The 12388-nt window shown below is 34.7% G+C and overlaps 1 protein-coding gene across 19 annotated transcripts in view; it reads right to left on the bottom strand.

Annotated features, from left to right (window-relative positions):
- LOC131688755 (plasma membrane calcium-transporting ATPase 1) overlaps nucleotides 1-12388 on the bottom strand; it is a 163631-nt gene that overhangs the window by 105093 nt on the left and 46150 nt on the right. For all 19 annotated transcript variants that reach the window (XM_058973247.1, XM_058973257.1, XM_058973262.1 and 16 more), the window contains one exon: nucleotides 10799-10846. The gene's annotated coding sequence lies outside the window, so the exon portion shown is untranslated. The remainder of the gene's footprint in view (nucleotides 1-10798; nucleotides 10847-12388) is intronic.

Below are 12388 nucleotides of genomic sequence, written 5' to 3'. Positions count from 1 at the left end.
ACCGCCACTCGCTACTGCGCCAGAACAAAAAGCTAGGGAAAAAAGATGGCAATAATAACGAGAAAACGATAAAATAAAAATACGTTTTATGCGTCCTTCTTGTCTATACACAACCTGACTTTTTGAACGCCTACCAGCCGCGTTCGAGGAAAAAAAGGAAAGTCCTGTGTCTAACAGAAATTCACTGGCTGTCAGTGAGATTCCAGCAACGCTGCTCTGGGTAGGGATTTTCATTATTCTCGAAACATATTTTGCTGGCGTTTTCCCCGCATAACACCACACCACCACCGTTTTGGCAGACATCTACATAACTGTTCTGTTAGAATTCCCTATTAGTTAGCCGTCATCGTCATCAGCAGTCATCGACGTCATCGTGCACGAGAAATTCTCGCGTTTGGGCAATATGAACTCGGTCGGATTTATAAATAGAACATATGGATTCGCGATTCCGTTCTCGCATTTAGCTTTGCGGCCTCGCCGTCGCCAGCCAACGCGATCCGGTTTCCGTTGGTTCGAGAAATGTGTGAAAAATACCCTATTCTTTTCAGCTGCCACTTCCAATAAGGCCTACCAGTGACACTACTAGTGGTGACGATGGTTTCCCTTTCGGCATGTCAGTAACCACCCAAGAAAGGGATTGCCATTATTCCGTTTTGGGTTTTTCCCATTCGTATTTAGGGTGGGAGGAAAAGGAGTGGGTGCGTCAGTCAGTCGTTGTGGGAGCGGATTGTGCCTACGAACTCAAGTTCCCCGTTAAGCGTGGGGTTTTGGGTTGGGCAAATTTATGACTGCAAATTCAGTTCACCAGGCATGAACTTAGGATACGTGCCGGACGGATTGTTCCTGTTTGTTTGATTGGTGAATTGAGAGAGGATTGGATTTATGTCGACACGGCCGGACGCTTATTTAATGTTTTTGGCAGGCATAATTTGGCAACTGATCCACATGTTTACCATTCGGATACCGATGATACTGGTGGCCTAATTGAAACACATAGATATCTGAATGAAGCAAACAGATGAGATATAGTAAAACACTGGGAATATATTGTGGGAAGTAGTCTGTCAATACGTTATTCGTAGGTTTGATCTTAGAACACACACTAAAACATTATAAATTTGCGCAGTGAAAATTTGATAGCTAATTAAATGTCGGGTTTAAATTTCATATGGATTTTCGAATCGCCGCTGTGAGACGAACTGCATTCCTAACATGCGAAAGCGCGATTATTTTAATACCAGTACATACACCTGCTGCAGCAGAAACCTTCATACGATCGTAAACAATCATGCCCACGCTGCACTATCTTGTAAAACCGCACGGTGCATACAAATTAGTTTTTACGAGCAATAACTCCCAACTGCCCTTAGGGCATTCAAGAAATGCCTAGTGTTGTATGTAAAATTTTATCGGTTGATCAGTGAGCACCACCGTTGTCTCGTTCGTAACGGATGAATAATTTTGCAGTTGCCAATATTGCATACTGATGAAAATCGAACCGGTTTTCCTACATCGAAACACATCGATATTCTGTTGGCTCTGTGAGTGTGTCTGTTGGCAGTTTTCAGCAGATCAGAACTTATCAATAACCACGTCTTTCTTCGGAAGGGAAGTACATCCTTTGGTCCAGATTTATGGGACGATATCTAGGGTCCAGCTGGAGGCGGCACTCAGTACGATCAGAGACAGATGGAAAATAAATATAAATGAAAATAACTATTTTATGATTCTACGAGTTTGCCTCTCGGATAATAAAAAGAGGAGCAACTTAAAAGAATATACTTTTTTTATTCGCTAGTTTATTATATTATCGATTCTTGAACAGCATAGAAATTCCTATCAAAAATATTACATCATGGAGTGGAAAAAACATGTCAACGACTCTACCAAAATTAGGCACTATTGTACGTTTGAAATAAATTGAAATTATTCAAATACAGGCGTATTGCCGAAGAGATAATAAGACTCAAACACAGAAAATTAATAAAGCATGCAATTAATATCTCTGGAAGTCCCTTATCTTGCATTGTGAAATAGGTGCTAGACAATAAGAATCATCATCTGAATTCCGAATGTAATTTTTAAGGGCTTTTTAGTAAAACTAATTTAGCACATAATCCTATTATATGAGCAAACGATATTTTAATTCAACTACAAATTTTCAACCCATGCAAACATGGCTATATCCGGAGTATTCAAATATTTTTACTGGAGCTTTTTACATAGCGAAAGTCAAATATAAATTGTCAAATGCTTCATGATAATGTTCAGGCTTAAATCGCACTAATGGAAATCACAAATCGGATATCCCGTTTGTACCAATACAAGAAAAGTGAAGTGATAGTGGAATTAAAAAGTTTTCCATAAGTTGTTTAAGAGATTGCGTTCCTAACAATTCGCTACTGACTATCCATACATTTTTGCCGATTAAGCACAACCAGATAGGATAGTCGTTGCTAATTAGCAACACAAAATATTTTGGAAACGTATCAGCTTAGAGTGGTGGTGGGAAGTTTCGTGCTGTATTAAAGCCAGATCACTTTTCTATCACGGACTTCAACATCGAGATACAAGCCTTTTCCACTATGTACGGAGAGGACCTACGGTTAGGATCGATGGTTTGATTTGATGGCTCGGGTTCGGATTTATTTCTGGATCTAAGTACCACAAAGTTTCTATTCATAATAAAGAGGAAATTTTAGCACTTTTGTTTAACTCAACGAGTGGATCACGTAATTATCTTGTTCTCCAGCGTGAGGAGTGATTATCAGTTATATTGAACTGGACAAAAAAAATATTTGCGCTATTTGTTGAGATGGAGAATTTTTTTACTAATTCTTATCCGGATAAGATGGACATCTGCAGTTGGCAGTATAGGAAACAGATTGGATGGAGAAGGAATGGGAAGAGATGGAAGAAAACACTTTAAAATTACATAACGCGGATAATTAAAATTGAGTGTAAGTGTGTCTAATAAAACCATTCTTTTCACAACGGCATGGAAGACTAAACATTTTCCACAGTCGATAAGATTATTTTGACTCAAGCGCAATTTTTTAAAAGGGCATAAACGTTTCTACGTACATTAATTTTTTTTTCGTTCGATTACTCTATTTTATACTGTAAAACTAATTGAGAACGAGTTACAGGGAACGAATATTTCTGCACGAAAACAATATACACTGAAAAAATGTCATTTTTCACAAAAACAAAAATTTGTGTTAAAAATTCAAATTGTAAAAAAATCCATTTTTTCGAATTTTTTATGTTCTGTCAACAAAAACTCGAAGAGAAAAGAAATACAGTAATGTTTCGATTATATCACGGTCGGTCTGTATTTTAGCGTGATATATTTGAAGCGTGATATATTCAAAACAAAACAAAAATTACATTTAAGCATTAATCCATGTATTTCTATTAACAAAAAGTATTAAAAAGTTAAAGTTAATCAAAATGAATAAATCTTAGTAGGGTAATGTGACTATTTTTGCCATGTTTTTATTATCATACTACCCATTTGAAGCCGTTGGTTAGAGCAGCGTCCGACATCTTTGTTCAACGCATTGGTATTGTATCAGCGGATAATTTTTCCACACACAGCTTCACTTTACGTATCCCGTACTGTTTCTTAAAATTGTTGAACCACCCAAAACTAAACTTGAAGGAATCTGGTACGTTAAGGTTTTGGGCAAATATCTTGACTATTAAAATCAGTCTATTCGAAGGGCCTACGATTCAGTTCTCGTTGTGTCAGTATCCATAGAAATAGTCCCATATCCAATCGTTGTCCTTCCAAAAGAAAAATATTCACATCAATTCAAGAGAAAATGCCATATCTTGCGTATCTTGTTTTTCTCATTTTTGACGTAGGACTACGTCTTTGTTTTCGATATAGGGGTGCACTTTCCAAATTCCACAAAAATGGTATGTAACGAAAAGTGGTCCAATTTTAAACGCATATAATTCAGTCATCTCACGATGAATTTTCAAATTTTTGCACATATTGCTCCGAAATACTGCTAAGAATAGATTCCAATAGATAAGCTCAAAGATATTTGATATCAAGGCATTAAAAATTTAAATAATGTACAACCTAGTCAAAATATCACGCATTTACACACAGAAGATAGCGCTTCCCAAGTCCGGCATGACAGATTTTTGTACCTATCGCGCTATACGCTTCTATGCATGACGTCATCATCGACAATTTAAAGAACGGATTTGGCCGGACAAGCTCAGTTGCCTGTGTTGGGTTCGCTTCCAGCACACTTTTATGTACAATATCGAACACAACAGGGGAATTAAAGTGTTATTTGACAGTCAAAAAAAAATCAGGTAACTCCTCACACCTACGATAATTGCATTTAATTTACACCATACGCGCACAAGCTAGTCGGAATGAGAAAGGCTGTTTTATGCAGGAACAGATAGATGCATGTGGAAGGCTCGAGCGAGAGCATGGAGGGTGAAATATCGCGGAAAAAACACTTACCGAAATACGCATAATTTGCATATTTTCATTGGATCTCTCCAATAGTGGTCATAAGAAACCGATAACACATACTTCAAATATGTTACACAGTATGAATTGCCACCTTTTACAGTCGGTTATCATTCATAAATACCATATCAAAAAATGTAAATATTAAGCGACTCTTGTGAAGGAGATGATAAGTTTTCGTTATTGTGCGCTCGTTTCATGTTGAACTGACGAATAGATTGCAAAATATAGATCAAAACCAATTAACTGACGTCATTTTTAAGAAAATGCTAAGCTTTTCAAAGAGAAAATGCTTTAAATCCCGAGCGAATAAATGAAATACGCGAATAAAATGGACGATGTTTGTTTACATATTTCTGATTTTTCTCTAAACTTTTGTAGAGGGAACCTCAGTACACTTGAATGTCTCCATTATTCGTACACAAAATCGCTTGTACATTAGAGCTCCATTTACAAACACGGTTAACATAGTGTCGTGGTACTAGTTGTCTCTTTCGCTCTACTTATCATCCTCACCGTTGACTCATTTTGCTTCGTACGCTTGGGTTCAATGTTTGAGGCGAATGTGTATCTAGTTTGTTAGCAGGGTTACCATATTCATAGATTTTTCTGTAATGTCGCAGATTTTTTGATCACAGGTTCTCTTTCCCAGATGGCAGATTGTTGGCATTTTGATGAAAATTTCACAGATTTTTGGAAATATTGTGATTTTTCACAGATTTTCGGAACTTTATCACAGTTTCAGTTATCACAGATGGTTAAAAGATATTTTTGGCCGAAACATCGATTTCAATGTGGCATCCCTGCATGCGTAACCTGCGTGATAGCAATCTGTGCTTTCGTTGCGCAAAGATGAAAATTTTCTTAGCAACAAATTTACTCGGATCGATGGAAAGCACAACGAAAATTAATTATTAACGTTCGATCAATTCATTGATTTATTTCAACTTAGCCTATCCTATTTTGATTCTGCTAATAGGTACATACTACAAAGCCTATTTATGAATGAATACACTGCCACTCGAAAAACCGTTGCAAAAACGCATCTAAGTCCATATATAAAATTGTTTTGGATTCTTGTATTTTTATAGTTTCTATATATGATTAGGACCACTGCATTCGCTACATTTGTATGCGTACTTTAGGAAAGTTACAATAATGGCAAAATATAACTACAAAGCTTGGTCTATACATGAAATGTGATTATATTGTCTAAAATTTGATATTTCTTCATCGGTCCGGGTTTTTTGCCACACACAATCAAAAAGTTTTTACAATTTTTAAAAGCTGATCTTGTGCTATAAAGATTTAGTTCCAGATATTAGTTCGGTCACGGTTTCCTGTCTTCTTTCTTCAGCTCTTCTCAAGTAAGTTTAATCGGATTCGATCACCTACTACAAATGAAATGACCTGATAACCAAGAAGGTTTGGTTCAATATGTAACATTAGATGTTGATTGGTTGCGCTTAAACTATACGTAAGAAATATATTTGATTTATTATTACTCTAAATATACTAAGAAAATAATTATTTTAAATTAAGTAGTATAGTCCTACGTCTACAGTTCGTGCAACCCCATAGGGCTGCCCCTGGTAGTTTTTTATTAGATTTTCCTGCGGAGAACTAACAATTAAGCGAATAAAAACAGAAGTCTATTTTTTACCCGCTGCACCAGACGCCGCCTTAAGGACACGGCAAATAAATTACGAAGAAATTAAAACAAAAATTGGAATCAGCCGAAAGATATTTCGACAATCCTAGTCATTGCAATAACGTTTTTTGAAAAACAAGATTTTAAGAAGATGAAGAGATTCACGTTTAAAGCTTCGCGCCACGCCCTCCGCCCACGGTGAACAGCGCCATAACTTTGCTTCTACTGCTTAGACCTCCATAAAAATTTCAGATATATTCTTAAGAATCTATACTTTTAGACAAAAGAATAAAAAGTTCCACTTTTTGACCGACCTCATCATATATAAACCCTTATCGCAATAGTCCGAAACCCAATAATAGACTCATTACCCTACATGTAAATAAGCAAATCAATTGTAAAAAACCCTAAAAGTGTCAGGACACAACATGTGGCTTAATTGGATCAAAACGTAGTGTGCCTTGTCTGTTTTTCAAAAAGCGTGATATTATCGAGATAAAACCGTGATATAATCGAGGGTGATATAAACGAGTATTGATATAAACGCATAGTGATATAATCGAAACATTACTGTATTTTGAATGTGATTGCATGATGGAGCTTATCACTAAAAAGTTTTTCTCACAATAATTTTTTACATGTTTTTAGATTTCATACTAATTGACATACAAAACTGTAATTTTATTACAGAATATAATTCTAAGTTTTATTTTCAATCGTGTTAAATGCATTTTAACAAATATCTTCCAAAATGCGATAGTTTTCGAGATATTTGGAATTTTGCTTCCAACAAAGACAATTAATTCGTGTAATTTTGTCCTTTTTAAAAGTTATTCACGTTGCCCCATCATAAAATGTGAAAAATCTAATATTTTCGTTTTAAAGACATAAGAGAAACTTTTTCAGTGTATTTAGATTATTGAGAAGCTTTCAGTAAAAAAGTTTTCCTAACAACTTTTGACCTACTTAAGCAAATCGCCCTTTTAGGTGGATAGACGTGAAAAATGTGTACGATAATCAGAAAGCCTTACGATTTTCTGAGAAATCGAGGGGGTCCGAATTATCCCCACTGTCTTAATAGCCCCGGGTTCCCCTACTATTTACAGTCAAAAGCAGAATTTTATTTTTGAATATGATTCTGAACGCCATTTCAAATCAAAATGTTCATAGCAATTTTTTTCTGAAATGTAGTAGTGCTCGAGATATTTTAAATTTTGTTTTAACAACACAATTATTTTGTTTTATTACGAACTTTTCAGAAGTTATTCGCGTTTGTCCATCAAAAACAATTAGTTTTTCGTAAGGCTCAAAACATTTCCCGTAACTTTTCCATTGACATCAAAGCGACATTGTAAACCATTTGAAAGTTACATGAAAACAACCAAAACATAATTCAACTACGTAGTTTAATCATCAAACCATATGGTTGAATAATATTTTGATCTTTTTGTGTACAAAAATTTGTCTAAAGTTGTTGTTAGGTTTCTTTTCTCTTTAGGTGTTTGTTGACAAAATATAAAAAAATTGAAAAATGGATTTTTTACAATTTGAATTTTTAACTAATTTTATTTTTTTTAATTTAATTTTTTTTAATTTTTAATTTTTGTTTTTGTGAAAAATGACACAACATTTTTTTGAGTGTATATTTTTCCGTATAGAAGTATTCATTCCCTGTAACTCGTTCTCAGATAATAAATAAAAATTAAAATTAATACACATAGAAACATAGAAAATTGTCCTTTTATCGAACTATTGCAATTGCCAGAGAAAATCATGGAGATTCATAAACCGAGCACATCTGTAAAGTTTCGTTCGAATCGACGATGGTCATATTTTGCGGTCAGCCACACAGTGGGACCAATCCAAAAAGGTGGAACAAAACCTATTTGAGGCCTTAGATTTCTTTTTGGAACCAGCATTTCTTTGTAGGATATGTTCAAAATATTATTGTGCAACATCCAACTGTATCCTGTTTTTTTTTGTAATATTCAATTTATTCTAGGAATAATAGAGTATCGGAATAGCCAAAGTTTGGCTGCACAAAAGTGCACAAAAAACAGAAATCTTTGATGAAAATAGTGCAAATTTATATGACAAATAGTTTTAGAAGCCAAAATATTGATTTTACGTCATTAATTTCTTCAACGAAAAGTTGTATTTTAGTGATACCTGCAAGTTTGTAGAACATATTAAATTAATCAATTAAGGTTTTTAGCATGGAAAAGTCGCAAAACTAATTTTTAGGTCATATTTATAAAAATCAACAATTTTGTCTCAAAAATGAGGTCTGATCTCTGTGATATCTTAGAAGAAGTTTTTCAAAACATAATATTCTACAACTTTGTCGAAGACATCGACCCTAAAAAAATGCTTTTGAAAATTGTTTTTTTTTCGGGTACTCTACTTTAGTCCAACCAAAAAATATTCTATTGAAAAAGTTGCAGAATAATATTGTGAACCTATCCTACGATGAAATGCTGGCTCTTAAATGACATCTAAGGCCTCAAGTATGTTTTGTCCCAGCTTTTTTGGATTGGTCCCACTGTGGGCCGGTTTCTCATGGTCTCCCTCATATGATACTAAGCAAAGCTAATCAATTGCAAATAAGATCAATATATAATCTAAACAATCTTTGATAAACAAGGAACGGTTACCCAAACCTACAACAGACACCAAAAAAATCCAACCAATAGAGCTTGCACCTAGTATCTTCAACTTAACAACCACTACCACCAGCAAGGAAGCAAACGCAAAGGAAGTTAGACACGATTATTATTAAAAGGCAAGCAAAACAGACGTGATGACGATACGGGCTCGAGCGATGATGCAAGAGATGGAGGACCGCAACTAATCCTCCATTTTTTTAAATTTGTAAATATTTAATGTTTTGCAGCTCACATACATATTTGAAATCATAATGTGATGAGTTAATAATTTCTTGGTAATAGAAAAAAAAAATGCAAATAAACCTTGGGATCCGAGTCCGAGTACGGATTTCTAGATGTAGATTTGCATCCTGAGATACAAATACCAAGCCGGATTCCTAATTCGGATACTGCCAGATACTGAAAAATTTTAGTTATTAGATTTTTGGCACCATATATGTTACACTTCCATGAATGACTATCTTATGTCATAGGCGAGGTAACACTGTCTATCGGATTCAACGAGTACATCGATCAAACTCGACGAACTCTTCAGTAATAGCTTTTTAATGCTTAGTAAGGCAGTAGTTATATTATAAGATCTCGTATGCTAGATTTTCTCCTTTTCGTTCGAAGATGATTTAAATTCAGAATGCTTGGCAACGCTGCCTCTATAAAATAAAATACATATCATACAAATCTGTAATTTAGTGTAACTTTCAAGAATCATTTGCCATGACTTTTCCCTTCGACTTGATATGAAACACGTCGAAAAAACTTGCTTCGCTATTAAGTGCGCTATATGTGGGATATTGTAAGTACTCATTATCTCGCATCGTACTATCACGGGATTTTCGAAAAATACTTCCTGCTCTACTGCTTTCATTACATTGTACTTGAAATCTTATATTATGATATAATCAACCGAGTTTTGTAATAAACAATTGCCAATGATGGTAAAAAAATTCTGATAAAGTATGTGACACCAAATGTGAAAAACATGTTAAAAATATTTCAACATTTTGTACTAGACTTCACCTTAATACAAAACCAGTACACCGAAAAATTATTCGTAGACTGCACAGTTATAATCAATTCACACGAATATTAAATCCTCTTTTTCAACTATTATTGCTAATGATTTCTGAGCTCAATTTGCAATATAAATTCTGTTTCCATCAAAATATGTTGATACATACATAACAGGTTTTAACTGTTAAGCTGTTCGCAAACGAGTCGACAGGACACACGCCACAAAAGATATTCACCGTGGATTCTGTTCTACCTATTCCAACGCTGTTGCTGTTGCCGCGTTGGAATAGCGAGAACAAAGTCCATAGTGAATATTTTATGTGGCATGTGTCCTGTCGCCTCGTGTGCTTTATTCAAAAACACCATTTACGAAGAGCAAAAATAAAATTGATAACACCCTCCCTCATTTAAGTAACGCAGCATTTGCAATTTTAACTTTAGACTAAAATATTAGTAAAGTTCAGACCTTCAGGAAAAGAAATTGCAAAACTTCAGAAAAGTTACTCGGTATGGGTTGCTCTTCAATTTAGTTCAAGTTTGGAATAATGTTGGACCACCTATAAACGTACTCACATCCCTCTATTCTAAATACGGACCATTGGCCACTGATCATTATTATTAGATATATTATTCATATGAATTCTTTTTTGTGTAAGACGAGCCACTGCGACTTCTTTCGCCTAATTGAACTATCTACTATAACATATCACTATATTAGTGAGTGATTGTCCTTATATATTGTATGTATCTCACATACTCTTCCCAGACAGGTACTGCACTTCGTATAAAGCCTACGAATGTATCTGTTTGGGATTCGCTGCCCCAGTGCTCTGATGTTTCACTTTCAAATCCACAGCCGCGACAAGTACCATCATTCACAGATCCACAATCCACATGATAATAATATATCAAAAACTAATCCGTCAGAATTCGAGAGTATGAAATTGTATGAATTAAACAAAAACTTACAAAGGTAACAATCGGGTAATCCAATTTGAGACTTTCAGAATCCACAACCTGTAAAAGAAGAAAGAGACCAAATTATAAACAGTGAAAGAAATGATGAATCACATTGAATATCGCAATATAAAATAAAAATTTGTATACATAATCACAATGGGGATTTGACAGTAGTCACCACTAGGATATTTATTCGTTAATGCCTTCCTAAGTGAGTAGCTGTTGGATCTTCAAGACAGTTCTGTTAGAATTGTGAGCGTAACTGCAGGAAGGTCAGTTCAAGATTTTAAACTCAAAAAGAAGTGAAAATCACGTTCGGAGAGCTGATGACTTTTTATATATCAGATTGACTCAAAGAATTATAATTATCAGCTGAGCTTGATGCTATAGTCGAAATGATTGCTTTGAACAATTGGTATTTTTGACAAAGTTGTAGCCAAAGGCTAGCACACGTTCCTACAAACGAAGGCGCTAAGTGTAACCACAAACACAAACTCATATGATTTAGAAATAGAACGGAGACAAAATCCTCACAGCAATATCACATTTGATTCATGAAAATGGCAGAACCGATTTGCGCAAATTGATTTCAAATAAAAGATGGAATATCTCTATATTGAATTTCATCTGGATCGGAGCGCCGGTTGCTGAGATTCGAGTTGATCAGTGTAATTTATCTTTGAAATTTTTATTTTACCTGATACTATCTGACATCCTAATGGTTTGAAACCAAGTAATTCTTCCAATCACATTTCTTTTTTAAAAGTGAAGCATAATGTTGGAATGGAATAGATTGCAATAAGTTTCTCCACATAACCAGTCAATTTTGGTTTATATTTTCGACCCTAGATTTAACGGTCGATTTATCAAATGATATGCGTAATTTTTATTTTATTCCTTATATGTTATACCTTTATAGCAACACAAACTATTTCATCAATCCCTTATAAAATTTTGCTGTGAAGAGTTAGAGAGGAAGTTAGAAGTAATTGAGAAAAACGTTGTTTCGAGAAATAGGGCTGCACACGTTATACGACAAGACTGACACTATCAATATCTATATAAATATGAGCATCAAAATTAATGGAAATATAAATCTGGACCACGAGTATAATCAAACTAAATCGTGATTTTTCCATGATTTCATGAACGGATTTTTTCCGTGCACTATCTCAAATATCAGTAAATAACTCATCACATATTTTAAGTAGTCATATTGAACACAGGCGAGATTTTATAGATAATACGTCTTTTACAAAACTCGGTATTAAAAATATACTTGAACAAGAAATGCAATCTAGAAGCAACCAACATATTATACTAGACAACAAACTGAAAGTGGCCGGAACAAGACTGTCATTTTTAGATTTGCAATTCTAGTTGGAATTAACTCATAGGTAATTAATTATTTAATACCTTCCATTCTTGATAGCTTCAAGATAATTGAGCCAACGCGGTGTCGCTATTTTTAATTCGTATCTACGACGGATCAGTGCACACTTCTCCATATACATTAAATTATTTCCTGATAGCATCTATCTATCGCCGAGGTTCTTAAACCGATTGTCTTTTTACTACCCATCCAAGCACTGAGTGCTG

The sequence above is a fragment of the Topomyia yanbarensis genome, chromosome 3, assembly GCF_030247195.1.
Source record: "Topomyia yanbarensis strain Yona2022 chromosome 3, ASM3024719v1, whole genome shotgun sequence".
NCBI classification, from domain to species: Eukaryota; Metazoa; Arthropoda; class Insecta; order Diptera; family Culicidae; genus Topomyia; species Topomyia yanbarensis.
The sequence above is the reverse complement of the archived record's forward strand: the minus strand, read 5'-3'. Positions and strand labels throughout refer to the sequence as shown.